Genomic DNA, 17,841 nt, shown 5'->3' with positions numbered 1-17,841 from the left:
TGGGCACAGGTCCCCTCTAAGTTATTGGCCAAAATAATTCGAAACAGTCAAGCTCCTCCTAGAATCTCGCTTATTCATTTCCAAAACAAGATCTATAATTCGGGCTCTGATATAATACAGATATTCACGCTTTTATACTCAGATATATATTCCAAAAAAAATATAGATCCTTCCATCAACCAACACATGACTAGTTTTCTGAACTCTATTAAATTTCCTTCCTTAAATAAATCACAAAGAGACATGCTTTCAAATCCCTTAAGCCTTCAGGAAATTAGGACAGTCATTACAAATCTTAAAGTAAGTCCCCAGGCCCAGATGGTTTTACAACTGAATTCTTCAAAACATTCAATTTAATAGTCTCCCCTATTTTGCTAAAGGTATTTAATTATGTAATAAAATATGGCATATCTGATCTGCACTGGAACACCCGAAAACTATTCATTTATAGAACCATAATCAGTGAGAATTTCATATTTTAGATTAATGCTTCCAAAAACTAAAGGTGGGCTTGGCCTCCCGAATCTTCATCTCTACTATACAATCATATCTGCCAGTAGGCTGTTATTCATCTCGAAACTCAATAATAAAGAATATAACTCTTACCCTACCTGGTCCAAATTATGGTATCAACATATCCTAGGTAGTAAAATCAATCCTGCTGCTCTCCCTTTTCTTTCTTTGGACACCTTAGACAGTTTTAACTTATCCGCTAACATAAAGCAAAAAGTTAGATCCTTTCAAAGCATGCTAAAACTCATTGAACTAGACAAAGTTCTTCCTTTGTTCCAACCTCTCCATTTAAATCCCAATATTAAAATGAACAACATGTTAATTAATCTTTCTAACTTCCCTCTTATTAAAAACCTTACTGTCTGGGATGTACTCAAACACAATAACGAAACACTTGCCAACTTTTGCATAATTCTCAAAGTAAACAAGAAGTATTTAACTATCCTTCGCCAGTTGCATGATATAGTTACATCCAAATTCATCCAACTTTTAGATAACAGTCAAGATGTTACCAAGCTAGAGATTGTTATTCAAACCCTGATTTTACCGGAGAGAATGCTCTCCAGTTCATACAAACTCCTAACCTCCATAATCCACGAATCAGACTGTCTCTTCTCTAGCTACTGGGATAAGCACAACTCTCACCTGTCGAAGAAACAGAAACTCTCTGCCATAAAAAACACCCTAGATTTTTCCCCCTTTAAAAAACTCTTTTACACACAACTAATGATTAATAATAATGCATACTATACTCCCTCTGTATTATCTAAGTTTGACTCAAAGAAATCCCACTCCTGCCCATGCTGCCCATTCCCAAATGGGGACCTCTTACATGTACTGTGGTCCTGCAGATACTCGCATAAACTCTGGACTTCACTAAAAATCCACCTCAAGAAAGTGGGATACCATAAATCGACCCTCTCCTGGGAGTTAGCCATCCTTCACATCCCTGCTAGTGATCACTCCAAATTCGACACACATGTCCTGTTTTTTTTATGCTCGCTCATAAAGCTTTATATCTCTAAAAACTGGATAGACTGTACTAAATTATGTTGGAATAACTTTAAGGAAATGGCATACTCATACATTGCAGCACAAAAACTCATTATAAAAAGCCCTAAAAAGATTGCCCTCTCAATAAAAGTTTGGGAAAGGGTTAATGCCCTCATTTTTAGTGAAGGATAATCTTAATTTTCCAATTTAAGTAATGGGACCTATCTTACATTCTATGTCTATTTTTACAATTACTTTCTCAATGGTAGCACCCTGGTTAGCTATTTGTATATTTTGTTTATATTGTATATACTTTGTTATGAGGTTATAAGTTTTGACTGTGTTTTCTTATTAATTATGTGTTCAGCCTATACTTTCTTTCATGTATTAACAATTCATTACTGGCTGTCCACCCTATTGTTGTTACTTCTTATGAAACAAAGTTTTATGAAAAAAAAGGTCAGTGTTTAAGGCAGAGAGCTTCCTTACAATTCCAGCGTGTAGTAATGTATCAAATATTTGTCTAGCTCCAGATAACTTGCATGAACAGCATGGTAAGTGATGACCACTTGAATGAGCCCCTAATGGAAGTTAACAAGATTTAACAGGCATGATATATCCTTGACAAAGCCAAATACTTCTGGATTAAGTGTAATGATATTTTTGCTATCACAATTAATGAGATCAGTTATGTTGCATTCAACAGATTTGCATATTGACTTGTAAGGCTATTGGATCTATAGGTTTCAAGATCTGTGGGTGAGTCACACATGAGAAGGGGCATTGTCACAAGGTACACCAGAATTTGAGACCATGCCTTGTATCTAAGCTTAATTTTAGCAATTTAAAGAGCTGTTCAGTAAGAGCATGTTTGACACTGTCTATTACATAACTCAGTATATTATCAGGATCCATAGAGGGTGTGCTCTGGGTCATAGAAAGCACTTGACAACTTTTTCCTTTCTAAAGTTAAAGGGCATCAGGGCTTCAGGGATAAATTGCGTTGGAACAGAGATTTTAGAGGAGAAAGTAACAGGAAACTTACTTAGTATATTTGCTCTGGGAATGGAGTGAGGGACTTCATTACCAAAACATTCATAGCACATTTGAGTGTTATTTCTAACCTTATAACAGATAAAGACTGAGTTAATGTGATTTTTCACCTCCAGTGACAGTGCCTATACATGGGTTACTTTGTAGGTCATTACAGCACTTTTCAGTTTTTTTATAAAATATTTTATAGTCTCTTCATGTTGATGAGTTCACATTTCTGCAAAGTTAAAAGCATTCTTTTTTCTCTTGTTATAAAGCTTATTTATGTTTATTGACTATCTGGGCAGTTTGTTTTTAATCTTCCTTTAATGTTTGGATCTAGTCTGGACTACTAAATGTATCCATTTGTCTAAGTAAAATAAAACGCCTTAATACAGATGGCTGCTGATTCAGGATGAATAATGATGATAATGCCATGGGTAAATATGAAGATTTCACCATATAATTGTACAAGATTTGCCTTTTTGTACTACTTAAATAGGGAGGCACTTACAGGAGGGAGTAGAGGTTCTGACAGCAAATGTTACAAGCTGTAGTTCAATTTTACTGGTGAGGGAGACACAAGGGATAGGGTAACAGGTAAATGTCATAGTAGTGATGCCCAGGTCAAGGATGTTTCAGTGTCTTGTGGGTTTGCTAATTATTTCCTCTGTGGAATTTCTGATTTCCCATTCCAGCATTCTGTAAATATACTCTTCATTAGAAGCGTAGGTGCACCATGCTATGGAGGAGTAATTCAGATCACTTAGTATTATATGAATTTCTTCTTTAACCTCTAGTTGTTTTACATCATCACCTGGGAGCATGGAGTGGGCTCAGCAACAATCTCTAAGTATATATACATGCAATAATGGACTGACAGTTTCCTACCATTTCTCCAGCCAACCTAATTGGCATGGGCATCCTGAGGCAATGTAGAAATTACCTCGTGTACTGACAACCACTTACTCCTAAAGCAAACAAATACAGTATGTGAGAGATGTATCTATATCATGAAATTAGAATCAGTCCTCTCACATAACAACAAACAAGACACACAACAGGTAGTTAGCACACACACCTTCCCTGTCACACAAGAGAAGTTCAAGACACACAAACCCACACATGTGGAGGTATTCATTAAGAGCCTACCAAAAGACCAGAGACCTCCCAAGCACAAACATACACAGACCAGTATAGAAAGAGAATCCACCACAATGGATGGGAAATAGAAAGTTCACGCTGTCCATCTTTCCAGTGGCTCTACTCGACAGAGGCACTGGGAATTAAGGTTGGATGGCATAATGCCAGGGTAATCGTATGGACTAGGCTTGTAAAGGCTCCAGGGCCATTAGCCTTGAACACACCTATGAACAACACACATATCAATGTCTCAGCAATTTAGCCTCTAAGACAAAACACCTCACAAACAAATATTCTGGTTATAGGCGACTCAATAGTGAGACACAGATATGTCTCCTTCACCAGGTTGAACAAGGAGAAGGTCACGGCCAGCTGCCTGTCAGGTGCTAGGATCCATCAAATTATGCACGCACTCAAGTCACTCAGCAACATTTACGATTATGACTCTGTCATAGTACATGTTGGTGTAAATGACTTGAGACATACCTCCCTAGTCTATATGAAGAGATACATGACCAACTCTCAGATTGTGTCCCAGGCAGGTGTATCCCTAGCCCTAAGCAGCATTCTACCTCCAACAAGGATGATACAACAATACAGACCAAAAAATGATTGATTTTAATAATTGGCTTAGCTGTTGGTGTCACTCCCGGGGGATCTATATCTATCTGCCTGGGAAGACATGGTCGACAGTTCAAGCTGCTTTGCCAGAGATGGCCTTCACCTTTCTCCTCAAGGTTTAAATACTGGTAAAGGTGCTTTCCTCTCCCAGAGAGCCTCTTTTAGGCACTGTCCAAACAGCAAACTTCTGATGTAAATAAATCCACTAAAGACAAACTGGAGGTCATGCTGCTTACTGCTAAGAGCTTAATCAGTAAACTGCACTCCCTAGAAGCACTCCTCACCCTGGAAGTTGCTAACATTTCTGTAGTCACAGAGACTTGGTTCAAGGTCGCTGAGAGCTCCCCGGGCATACAAGTCTGCAATGGCTTTCACACATTCAGACCCCAAAATCAGTGTGAAAGAACCAAAGGTGGAGGTGTATCCATATTCATCAAATACAAATACAACTCATGACTGGTGAAACAGTACGACTTTCTGGAGCTACTTCAGGTCCAATTAAGTATAGGAAAAACCGCCTTTCCCTTTCATATCATTGCTAGCTACAGGATCCCCACCATGATCCAGGAGAAGCATGCCGCCTACATAGACTTGTTAGAGTCTCTCAACATACAGCCAAACACTCTGGTCATGGGAGATTTCAACTATCCCTCCATCGACTGAGAGATCTACATGAGCACAAACATAATTGCTATGAGGTTCCTGCACTTTGTTAAATCGTATGCCTTGGAAACGTTGTTCCAGACCCCCACAATGGGCTCAGATGTCCTAGCCCTAGTGTTCACCAGCATGTGGGTCACTGCACTACCCCCTGTGTGTTGCCCTCCCTAGTAAGGGAAGATCATAAATGTCTAGGTTGAAGTAAACATCAAACCTGACACTCTCACAGGAGTAAAAAAACTGAAACATTTCTCCAAAGCTGACTATTACCTAGTAAGTGATGGTATAAAAAGTTTTGAAGCCCCTACGAACATAAGACAACATTTCCTGTGCTGAGGAATACCCAATTGGCCTATATAGCCATTTAAACAAATACATTGACTCTACCATACGTAATGCAAAAAAACAGGTTTTCTTCAAAGAACAAGCCACCCTGGTGGACTGCAATTATAACCAAGTTATACAACAAAGGAAAGAAATTGATATGTCTAAGTACAGGAGGTAACTAACCTAACAGAAGAATAGAGAAGAAAGAATAACCTCCATAGCTTGAACAAACAAATCAGATATATTTTTAAGTCATCTAAGTCTAGCTATGAGTCTAAATTAGCATCCCTTGCTAAAGACAATCATAAGGCATTCTTTAGCTATGTCTGTAACCTAAGAGGAAATGCCCAACTCTGTGCCAAACTTATAGTAGATGGCACTACTCACTCTGAACCTGAGAAATTGTCAACCTGCTAGCCAACAGATTTGGTGATAATTCCACCCCCCTTTCTCCACCTGACATGCCCTAAGTCATTCCCAACACCAGTCCTCTACCAAGTATCTCCAAAGAACAGGTCATAAAAGCTCTCTCCAAGGTCAAAGACATGGCCTCTATGGGACCAGATAATATCCCAGATTTGCTTACTCAGCAATCTAAAACAAGACCTTGCAGAAACCCTCAGCACTTTCTTTAACCATAGCCTGAAAACTAGCTTTGCCCTGGCAGAGTGAAAAACAACAACAGTTATCCTCTTGCACAAAGGAGGTCCATCAACTGACCCTGGGAACTTTTGACTCATAAGCCTCACCAGCCTTATCTGAAAGGCCATGTAAAGAATCATCATGAACCTTAATCACAAGGACATTGGTGACTTTCAAACTCTTGACCCGACCCACCCACTTTGCCTTCATCAAGGGTAGATCTTGCTTATTAAACCTGGTAGACTTCTTTGAGCATGTCAGCAAAGCCCTAAATGAGGGCAAAAGGGTACATACCACCTATCTTGATTTAGCCAAGGCTTTTGACACAATCCCACATTCAAGTATTGTGGAGAAGTTCTCATAGTTTGGGATCAACCCATGCTTTACTAAATGGATAGCAAACTTGTTTACTGACAGAATGCACACCGTCAAAGTTGGGCATTCCACCTCCACCTGTAGACCAGTTACCAGTGGGTACCACAAAGATCTGTGCTGGGCACTCTACTGTTTGTAGTCTATTTCTCTGAAGTCCAGGTGAAGTTAGATGGCCTGTGGCTTACCAAATTTGCAGATGACTTTAACTTGGGTGCAGAGTCCTGCAACGATGTTAACATATTACAGAAAGGGCTGATGCAGACGATTTATTGGTGCCAAACTCATGGACTAAGACTTAATGTAAAAAAATGTCTCATTATCCCCTTTTGTAAAGAATTAGCCCCTGCTAATTATGCTATAGATAGCACCACTCTAAGCATAAACACAGTGGTGTGAGACTTGATAACACAGGTTAATAGTATTCTAAACTTTGATCAACATGTGTCCATTGTAGAAAGAAAAGCATTCTACATTGTGCATCTCATAAATAAGGACATTCCATCCAAGTCCAGGGAGGTTATAGCACCACTGTAATTGACCCTTATGAGCCACTAATCAAGTACAATTCTCCCTTCTGTATGCACCTCACCTGGCACCTGCAGCAACTGGAGGGACCACAGAGGTTTCTTACCAAGAGAATCCTAGGGCTCCAAAACATGGCATACATGGAAAGACTAAAAGCTCTGTCACTGTACTCTGTATCATACGGTCTACTGAGAGGAGACCTGTGTCTGGCCTGCAAAGTAGTTTCGGACCCTACCATAATGAAATTGCTGCACATCTGCAAATCGAATGGGAGAAGAATAACTCTTCCAAAGATCTCAAACTAGCCTGTGACATCAACAGAGCATGCTGGAGAGAGATCTCCTGATGGTTACCACTTCTCTGGAATACACTCCATGTAAAGCAGAGCTCCTCAATGAACCTATTCAAGCACAACATTGACAACTGGGATGGATGACTGTAAATTCATCCATGGGAGTGGCATCTATGTCTCTCATGGACAGGGGCAGTCATTACTGATCGCAGTATTGCTCTGCTAACAATGGCCATCTAAACTTTGTCAATAAGAGTATTCAGATTTTTAAATGGCTAGGCTTGTAAAGGCCCCAGGGACATTAGCCTAGTAACAACCTATGAACCGATGATCCTATAAAAGTTTAATTTGACTACAGCTATCTGAAGTTCTTACCTTAGCTACCTATTATATGTTGTCTGAAAGATAGGGAGACTCCGTCTCATTTTCCACCAGACCACAGGGAATGCTTTCTATATTCTGAACTACATAACTGACATAACACAAGAGGTTTATGGAATTACACAGTGAAAAATCTAGCCTTGCTAGACTTTTCATTTGTTTTTTACTGATTGTTTTTTCTATGTCACTTAGTCTGAACTACATAACTAATGACACGTACATTGACATAGTTCAGATTAAGAAGTGCCTGGAGATCAAGCAGTTTATTATTAAGACTCCTAGCACTGAGAAGAGACACCTTAATGTTGGCCAGCCTAGGATTTGATGAATTTGCTTAGCTGGGACAACATTCTAAAAAGGCATAATGGATGCAGCAAAGGCTATATCCAGTATGCATAAAACTTTGAAGGAGAGATGCAGGTCACCTTTCACAAAGCAATTAACGCTGTCAATCATTTTTTCCCAGCTTGATGCATACTGGATTCTCCAAGATCAATTTAGCTCAAAGTTCATTTGAGTATCTTCTTTTTATGCATCATTCTCAGCAAAGTAAGGATTTCACTCAAAAGCAGAGTATTACCTCCTCTCAGTTCATGCATAGAAAGTTCCAGTATGATGACGTTGCTTCTGTCTGAGGCTCAGCAAACCTGTTAGTATTCTGTGTTAACTAAAGCCATCTGTCTCGCTCTGTGACAAGTTCCAAGGTTAAAATAAATCCTGCTCTTAATACCGCATGAGCTGCAGTTTTGAAATGGATCTTATAGTTTTAGGTATCTTCCTCCTGCTCAATCATATTTGAATTCTGCTGCATCCTAATAAAGGCCAGTATCTAGCCCCTGGGTACTGTTGATACTGACGTTAATATGGCAACAGCCACATTTGTTGGAGGTAAGTGCAGTTTCTCCTTCTGGAGGCAGCTGGTTATTTTTTACAGCTCTTTTTGCTATTATCTATGAGTGCAGTTTTGGAATAAAAGGATAATCATTCTTCTTCCTCTGACATTTCCCTTCTTATATTTTTTTTCCTTCTTTAAGTGATGCATCTCATTTTGCTGCATTTCAAACCCTTTGGATCTGAAGCCACTCAAGCAGAAAGGAATATCTCCTCCCAAGCTGGACTCCAGCAGCTACCTTCCTTCTGCCATTACTGTAGCTCCCCTCACAGATGCAAATAATAATATTCTATCTTTTCTAAAACAGACCTGCGCCCCAGTCAAACTTGCTAGCTTGCTGTCAAAAGATGCACAGCTTCTATATGTCAGTTTTCCTTAGACAAAGTGCAGTACTGTGATAACTGCTCCTGTTTCTGTTTGGCATTAACTTAACATAATGCTTCCACCTCAAAACGTCCCCGTTGGTGTCTATCTTGTGTTCTTATTTTATTCTTCTCACTGTATTTCACTTTCCCTACACAAAGTTCTTTTAAATGAAACAACTATTTTTTCTATCATTCACTCTGATATTCATGTCTTAAAACATGTTCATGTGAATTATTACACAGAGACAGTGAAATCTATAGGGGAGAAAATGTAATATGCCTGACTAGGGCACTGGTTTCACACAAAATGGATACATTTGAATGTGGGTTGCAGTGATATCAGTCACGCATCGAGGATTTACCACATTTATGTTAATGTGTTTGTTCCCCTATATAACATTTCAATAAAACTATTCATTAAAGCTAGCCATGTGTATTCTGTATTTTGCACAGTGAAAACATTGCACATTGAGTTTTAGGATATTATTAGTTATTTAGTGCAAATACCTTACAAATAAAGCTTAACATGTAAAACTGGCTTTCCCTTTTATATAGCTGAATTTTGTGATATAAATAGGGTACATAATTATCTGGAGAAATAAGTTGACAGCAAAACATAGACTAACCCTATGATTAATAATATAATTATGATAACAAAAGGTCACTGTAGTTAAACATGAAAATAAATGGGATTTTAGATGAGAGGGTTGAATATAAAAGAACAAGGTGAACAACTGACTTACTACAATGAACTAATTTAGAAAATACAGACATATTATGAAAAATGGCAATTAGAAAACTAAAAGTTTAAAAGCCAAGTGTGCATTATTTCTTATCCAACTATGTGAAATAAACATTCTCAAACTATTTCTAACACAGCTCAAGTCAGAAGGACAAGTGTAAGCATAATACATGTAACTGGTTAAGAGATGCAAACTGACTTGCATGATTTTGGAAGGGGGGAATTCCAGATGTCAGTGCTTTGAGCTTGGAGTTAATACAAATATTTAGAAAGAAATTAATATGGATGCAGTTAAGAACAACTGCTGTATACCCCTAATAGAAATAGCTATGAACTTCAGTATAGCAGTTATGTAAATGCTAGATACACTGGAACAGATCACTCCTTTAACTCTTGTACTACTAACCATTTTTAGGGGTGCCCATATAGGCACCTAATACAGTTTTGGGGAACCATAATTATTATGCTTGAAATAACACAACTAGAAGTATAAAAAGTATCTCACCTCCTTGAAGTTAGTATATGTAAGTGGAAGGGTCATGTGGGCACACCCCATGTAATGATGAAATGAAGGAAGATGACCCCCTTCTAAAACTATTTGACTGTATCAAAGTAAGTTTGAAATATTTCTGTTATTGTAATTTGATTTCAGTTTTTTTTTTTTAATTGGGGGGGGGGTGTTGAGAAGTGCTGTGTAATAATCCAATTAATGTGTAACCTAAGAAATGGATGGGGAAGAGAAAATTCATCTCTGGTTTGGCACCTGTGTCTCTAATGGAAACAGGCAACCTGTAAATAGCTCATCTCCTAGGCCCCTGCTTGTAAATGTTTCATCTTCCAAGCCTCTGCTTACACTTATCAAGGGTAATAAACTTGTCAGAGATATGGGAAGCATGTTTAGGTGTAAAAATGCGCAGTGGTCATTAACCTAGTACACACCTATATCTCTCAATGCACTGATAATTTCATGTGAAATTATTAGGAAATGGAGTTACTATGCAGCAATTTTAGGTTGTTTTCTTCTTTTTCAAAAGAGCAGCTGCATGTTGTTTTAATGATATATACATATATATATATATATATATATATATATATATATATATATATCTTCAAACAGTATACAAAGAAGAAAATTAACCTTCATGCAGAAATGCATATTTTGTTTGACTTGAATGGAGGCAGTGCTATATACTTTTGTTTGATAATTTGTGTATCTGTTACTATGAAGATAAAGTACAGTTGTGTTAAGAACTTGCCATAGCAGTAGAGATCCCACTGATCAGTGTTGCAATATTACTAACTGATAGGGTATCCTGAAAAGGATAGTACTACATCTGACCAGCATACCAAAGCCTGTGTGCATTCCTCATGCCATACATCTGACATATGACTTAAACCCAAGGGCAAGAGGTACATAAAGGATGTACGAGTGCAAATTATCTCAGAACTTCCTTGCCTCAGATCAAAACACTCAAGCAGAATCAGAGGTAACTATTCACTTATATACATGGGGTGGCCACTGTGGTTCACCGGTTAGCATTATCACCTCACAGCAACAGGTTGTCCAGTTCGATTCTCGGCTGGGGTACCTTCTGTGAGGAGTATGCAATATCATCCCTGCGATCACATGGGTTTCCTCCGGGTGCTCCAATTTCCTCCCACATTGCAAGGACATGCAGTAGGTGGACTGGACTCTTTAAATTGGCTGTAGTATGTGTGTGTGTGTGTGTGTGTGTGTGTGTGTGTGTGTGTGTGTGTGTGTGTGTGGTGCGAATGAACTACCATGGCAGGGCTGTAAACCTTGGCTTGAAGATGATTGTCACTGTGGAAGTGACACCCCAACCCCATGCGCAAAATGGGAAAAGGGGTCTATGATGGATTCATTTATATACATTTCCTCCCAAGAGAGGGAAAGAAAAATAATAAAGAAGTCCGCATTGGCCATTAAAAGTAAAATAAGCCCAAAAGAGGGGACAGAGGCTTGAATATAATCTTGTACCAGTGATCAGTAGAATACTTACTGATTACTGGCACAGTGATCATTAGAATGCATATTGTTATGGTAAGTTCTTACACAGCTATACTATCTCCTTCCAATATCACTGTTGCAGTATTACTAACTGATGGGAGAGTAATAAACCTGATCTGAAGGAAGGGAGGAGGAAAGAGGAACAGAGTTGCCATCTAGCAAGCCCAGAAGGATAGACATAGCAAATTTTAGCTCTGGCTCTAAAAAAATGCATCTGACTTTGCAATGAAAGGAGTAACAAAAGAAATGGCTTTTGAAGTCCAGGAAGAAATGGATTGCTTAGAGATTAGCAATCCAATTTCTTTTCTTGAAATGACAATGAGCCGGTTTAATTTGCTAATGCCCTTAGTCTTGTTCAGGTAAAATCTAAATTGTGTATGCACATTCAACAAATGAATTATTCTTTCCCTTCTGCTTTCAGGAGAAGGGAAGGAACAGGTGAAACCAATAGATTGGTTCAAGGATAACTCATTAACCACCTTTGGGAATGAAGGAAGGATTGATTCTAAGTGTAACCCTATCCTTGCTCACTAATAAAACCATTTTCCATACACAAAGTTTTATGAAGAACTGACAGCTGGTCCAAAAACTTCTTGGGTCAGTTTTTCCAGAACATAGCTCAGGTCCCAAGAAGGAAGAACAGGCTTTCTTCAAAGACTAATCTGTAGAATGAATTTCAAAAATTGTTACCCTCAAGACCTGTAGATAGTTCTATAGCCAGGCAAGGAGATATGGCTGGCAAATGAGTTTTCACAGTAGAATATGCCAGGCTAGAGTTATGCATATCACATAAATAGGAAAGAACAGAACTGATCACCACTTGAAAAGGGCCATGTTTCTTTGGTTTGTATCACAAAGAAAATGTCTTCCATTTTGAAACGTAAGATTTTCTAGAAGTTGGTTCTGTAGCTTCCTCTAACACCTGGAGTACATCCTCAAAAAAGCGGTGCATGAACGGAATCAAAACCTTGATCACTCAAAGAGTTAATTGCATAGATTGTTGATAAGGTTGAATGAGAGAACTTGGGTAGCTGTACTCTTTGTATGTCTCACATATTAAGGATGAAACAAAGTTGTTTTGGGGGGACTGGCACCAAAGAGGTAGTTCTCACTCTTATGTACCTCCTGCCCTTGGGTTAGGGCAAAACATTGGATGTACAGTGTTAAGAAGGAGCTCAGGTTTGGGCATGGTAGGCCACATTCAAGGGTATCCTTTGCTGGATATCTCGTTGCTTAATAGTAGTGCAACAATGATCCTGGAAGGACATCTGAAAACTACATTTTTGTTTTCAACAAACTGTTTTGAAGATGTTGCAATTTGTATGTTTTGAAAGGTCATTCTGGCTTAAAAATGTTCATTCTCTGCAAATGACAATATTATTCTACTGCTTGAAGATATTTTTACAACATTCTCAGGATGTGACTTGTGGATAGATAGCTTTATTCTGCACAGTCCATAACCTAATAATTTAGGAAATATTGACAACTGAATCTTAAATATGTGCATACCTATCAGAAGTAAAATATATATATTTTAATATACCAGTCAATTGATTTTATCATATCATTCAGCAACAAAAACGAGAGAGTAAAAGAGAATTGTTCATGGTTGTCATTTATTAAGACCATACCTCTGGTATGATACAGATGATGATTTTATTCTGAAAAAACTCAAATATATGTATGGCAAAAAAGAGCACTCATAGTGTCTATAGCTCTGAAATTATTACAAATAGTCTGGCAAATTTCTCAGAATAATTTGTATGACTGTCAGATGAAGAATACACTTAGTTGCTGATCCCAGGTGTAAGGGCATGTAAATTACATTATCTTCATGTTAAATACTTGACTGCATACAGCTGTGTATTTGAGAGAAAGTAGTCATAAATCTAGTGACGAGAAACGTCCTGATTCACGAGAAAGGTATAGGATATTTAATTCTAATTTACTGTAAACTCAGAAAAGATGTATTCTAGATGTACTGCATGAAAAAGGATAAGAAAACATCATAAATCTGCAGCAAAGGAAATCGAATGCTTTGCAGCTTGTCATACTATGATAGTGAAAAGTTTTCTAGTTTGGTTTTTGGCTTGGATGAGGAGTTTGCATGTTCTTTTTCTGTTCATACAAGTTTTCTCTGAATATTCCAGTTTGCTGCTGTATCCCAGAGACATGTGGCAGGCAGATTGTTGACTCTACATTTTCTATATGTGTCTGCAGTGTGTGGGAGGAATTTAAAACAACAGCTGGTAATTTACGTGTTCCCCTACATGCCCAGTAAACTTTGCGGATGGTGTTGGTTGTGCATGGTTTCACTCTAGGAGTTGCCAGCCTTGTAGGATGGAATTCTGAGCCAGTTTGACTTCAAACTGTCTCTCTCAGCATATGTAGTTTTATTTGTACCATGTTTGCAGCCCCAGAAATATCGCTTTATATAAAAAATGAGAGAGGACTTTTAGTTCAGATATAATGGCAACTCAGTCCCTGTTTTCTGGATATGTGGTGTTCACTTTAACCTGAGCAAAATTTGTATACATGTCCATAGTGTAATGCAGCATGGCAGGCTATTGTGGTCACATGACTGTGAAGCCCTGTGTTTTACCTGTGTTTAAGGGGCAATTGGCATTCCTTGTTTGAAATGTCTTAATAAAATATTATTGGAAGAACTGCAGAATAATACCTTCAAACTTTGTCTAAAACTACAATTCTTTCCCTAGAAATTTCTCTGGAGATCAGTGATGAATTTAACGTCCGCACATTGGTGATGTCAAGCTTGTAGTCACAAGTATGCTGCTTTAACTGGATAAATGTATCAGATTTTATCTTTTATTTAGTGATAATTTAATACAGATATATTCAGGACATGTACTGTATACCATCACACCAGCATGAGTAACAGTTATATGCTGACATCTGATGTAAAATAAGTAAGATACAGCACATTAGGCTATGACAATGGAGTGCATATGGTGCTCTGCATTTGCTATATAGATGTAAAAGTACATATATCATTCCACTTTTTAAAGTACTTATAAAAACTTTAAAGGATGACAACAAAATGCTCAGCTATAAGTTGCTACTAAGATTGCATCATACACTAGCACCGAGTTTGACATCAACAAATTGTCTCTCTTAGCACAATGAAATGTTTACAATATTTTTCTTCTTTTGCTTACTGACTACCAGCCCTCCTTTTTTATGAGTTGCCATACAGATAGCCATAAGGAATTTTATATTTACATCTATAACTCCCCTCCAGATGGGCTGATACAAGTCCCCACAATATTACTGGGGCATTTTATGCCTTCATCAAGTATTTGGATGCTCCCCATATACCTCAATAAGTCTCCAGCTTAAAACAGAAGGTCACATCCCACTGCCCTGTGATCATTGTTGCTGTGAAATCATATGTTTATATGGGAGTATAATTGAGCATGCCAGACTATGATAGTGAAATTCCTGTGAAGCCATACATTTCATATTTCTGCATAAAATACCATATGGCCTCTTCAGAACTTTGTAAATAAACTTTCAAAAAAATCACAAAAATAGTCCAATTGAAAAGCATGTAAGACGCCAGTTCTTAATAGAATTAATTAAATATTATGACATACATTTCTGTTGCTGATTGTATTATGTGCATACATTGATATTGTTTTTTAGGCAGGTATCTGAACAACCATATAGAACGTAACTATACAACTGAGAGAGTATATAGTGAGCGGATCTGCCATCCTTTCATGAGGACTGTACTGCACAACCCAATGGAAAATATGTCAGTAACCATCCGATCATCAAGACAAACCTTGATGTAGGCCAATGTGCTGGATTGTCTGACATGCAAAGGGAACTTATTTCATATACAGGGGATTCTATCTATAAGGAACCTATCCCTGCAATGTATGCTACTTATGCTGTGAATTTAGTTAGGGTCTTTGGCGTGAGTATTTTTAGTCCAGGATTTCTGTGGTAGATGCAGTCTAGATGAAAAACATCTTTCATAACATGGAAGCAAGACAAAACCCCATATGAAATGGCATGAAACAAATTAGGAAACGTAGTTCATTGTTGCTGCTGCTGTTATAAATTGTTAAAGTCTGTAAGATAAAAACACTTATGGCTGCACCACTGTCCTAATGATCAGTTGCTATCACTTTCATTCTTTGCATTCCACCAAAGATAACCACTTATTTCATACAATACTAATGTTCCAGTTTAATTGGAAGTAAAATAAATGATAGCCAACATACTACTTGTAGAAAAACTGCACCCACAGTCAATTTCATCCAAAGATATTCTCTCCATCCATCACATACATTTCCTGCATGCACCTCAAATGTCTGAGTTTAAAAATGTACATACTAACCTATTTAAACCAGCTTCACACAAATACACACTAACTCTGCTAAGCCAGATTAATGACCAGCTTAATCCTGACAGCAATGTTCGTCATTTTTATATATAAACAGCCCTTTACCCAGCCATTCTGATGATGGTATACATCTGAGATATGTTATTGTGACACAAAACAATGTCCTCAGTAATATATTTCCACATTGTTCCATACAAACCGTTGTGATACTAAAATATTCCAAAATGTTTCACAAAACTACACATTAGTCCTGCAAGGCCAGAATAATGACTACACAACTTAAACATATGATAGCATTTTCAGTCACTAAAATCTGCAGATAACCCCTATTCACATCAATTAAAGGCATTTTGTTGGAATCCCACACTTCAAATGTCTGATAGTGATAAAAATAATGGCTACAATAAATTTTTTTAACTTGTTTAACACAAACTGGACATTTATAGTACGAGTACTTTGTTCTGCAGAACATGTTATCCAGAATTAACACATGGCTGCAAATACTTTCATCACAGTACTTTGCTTTTTTTCAGCTTGATCAATTAAAATGACATGTTGCTTTGATAGGTAAAATACAACAGCTAGAATGCTAGTTTATATCCCATAATGCAGTCAATTTCTAAGCCTAGTACCAGTGCGTTATAGCTGAATGTAGTGCTAACATAATTTCTATTAAGCTGCCACTTTGTACAGAGTGAAGGCTATCTTTCTGACTACAGTGCTTGTGTATCCTGACACTTTTGAGACTACCATTAACTATCATTGTGTAACTATTGGTGTGCAACATTGGATGTAGTCAGAAATGAGAAAGGAAACCATAAAACATAAGTTACTAAACCAAGCCACACAATCCATAGTGAATTCATCAAGTTCATAGTTAACTATCCCCCTAAAACAAAACAAACCAGGAAAAAACATTCACTTCACAAAGCCTTTTGTTTTACCAAACATAAACCTTTCAGCCTGAAAAAAATCAAGATATGACAACGTTTAACCAATCAGAGCCATTTAACTTCTCAGAACTGGTTGGCTTAGTTTGGAGTGGCAGCCAAACTAGACAAAGCAACAGATGAAATCCGAGTAAATACCTTGTTATAGTTGACTGAGAGAGAGATGGAGGCAGTATACCTTTAAATTTCATTCTCAGCTGGCCAGAGTGTTAGAAGTTCATAGGAGATAAATAGTCTAATGGCTTAAGAGCCCTTACAAGCCTAGCCAATATAACCTGGTTTTAATATTTGGCAATAGGATGGCATGGATTTGTGCCTATGCCTTGAGTAACTTACTGGCCCCTGTCCATAAGGAGCGTAGTCACTACCCCCAGGTGTGAATTTGTGATTCCCCATCCATTGATCTAAGCTGCATTTGAAGAGGGCCAGAGAAGGGCTCTGTATAATATGAATAGGAAGCCTGTTCCAAAAAGGGTCAATTTCTGAAGGACGTACCTGTATCAACAGCATGTTTTGTTTCAGTCACTGACTAAGTTGAGATCTCTAGATCAGGTGACCCTCATTCTGTTTGACTTGCAGATGTGTAGCAGCTCCATCAGGGATGGATTTAGGAGTGCCTTGTAGGTCAGGCATAGGTCACCCCTTAATAGTCTGTCGGAGACAAGAGTAAAAGGATAGGGATTTTATGCTATTTGCATAGGATATGTTGTTTATACTCTGTTATGCCATTCCTTTACTTTCAAAATGTGCCACATATAAGGACTTCCTCACCACTGTCTACATATGGTGGTCAAGGTTCAGGCTGCTATCTGTTTACCTATATGTCTCACCTCTGAGTCTACTCTTAGGGTTCTGCTACTGTAATTTCTAGTGGTATTTGACTTCCCAAAGGTTTTAGGCCTTCGTTCTGGCACCAATCATTTGTCTGATCTAAACCCTGCTGAAGTATATGTACATCCCTGGGGGATTCAATGATTGTACCCAGCT

Source organism: Protopterus annectens, chromosome 15.part0, assembly GCF_019279795.1.
Source record: "Protopterus annectens isolate FY-2018-M chromosome 15.part0, PAN1.0, whole genome shotgun sequence".
NCBI classification, from domain to species: domain Eukaryota; kingdom Metazoa; phylum Chordata; order Ceratodontiformes; family Protopteridae; genus Protopterus; species Protopterus annectens.
The sequence above is the reverse complement of the archived record's forward strand: the minus strand, read 5'-3'. Positions refer to the sequence as shown.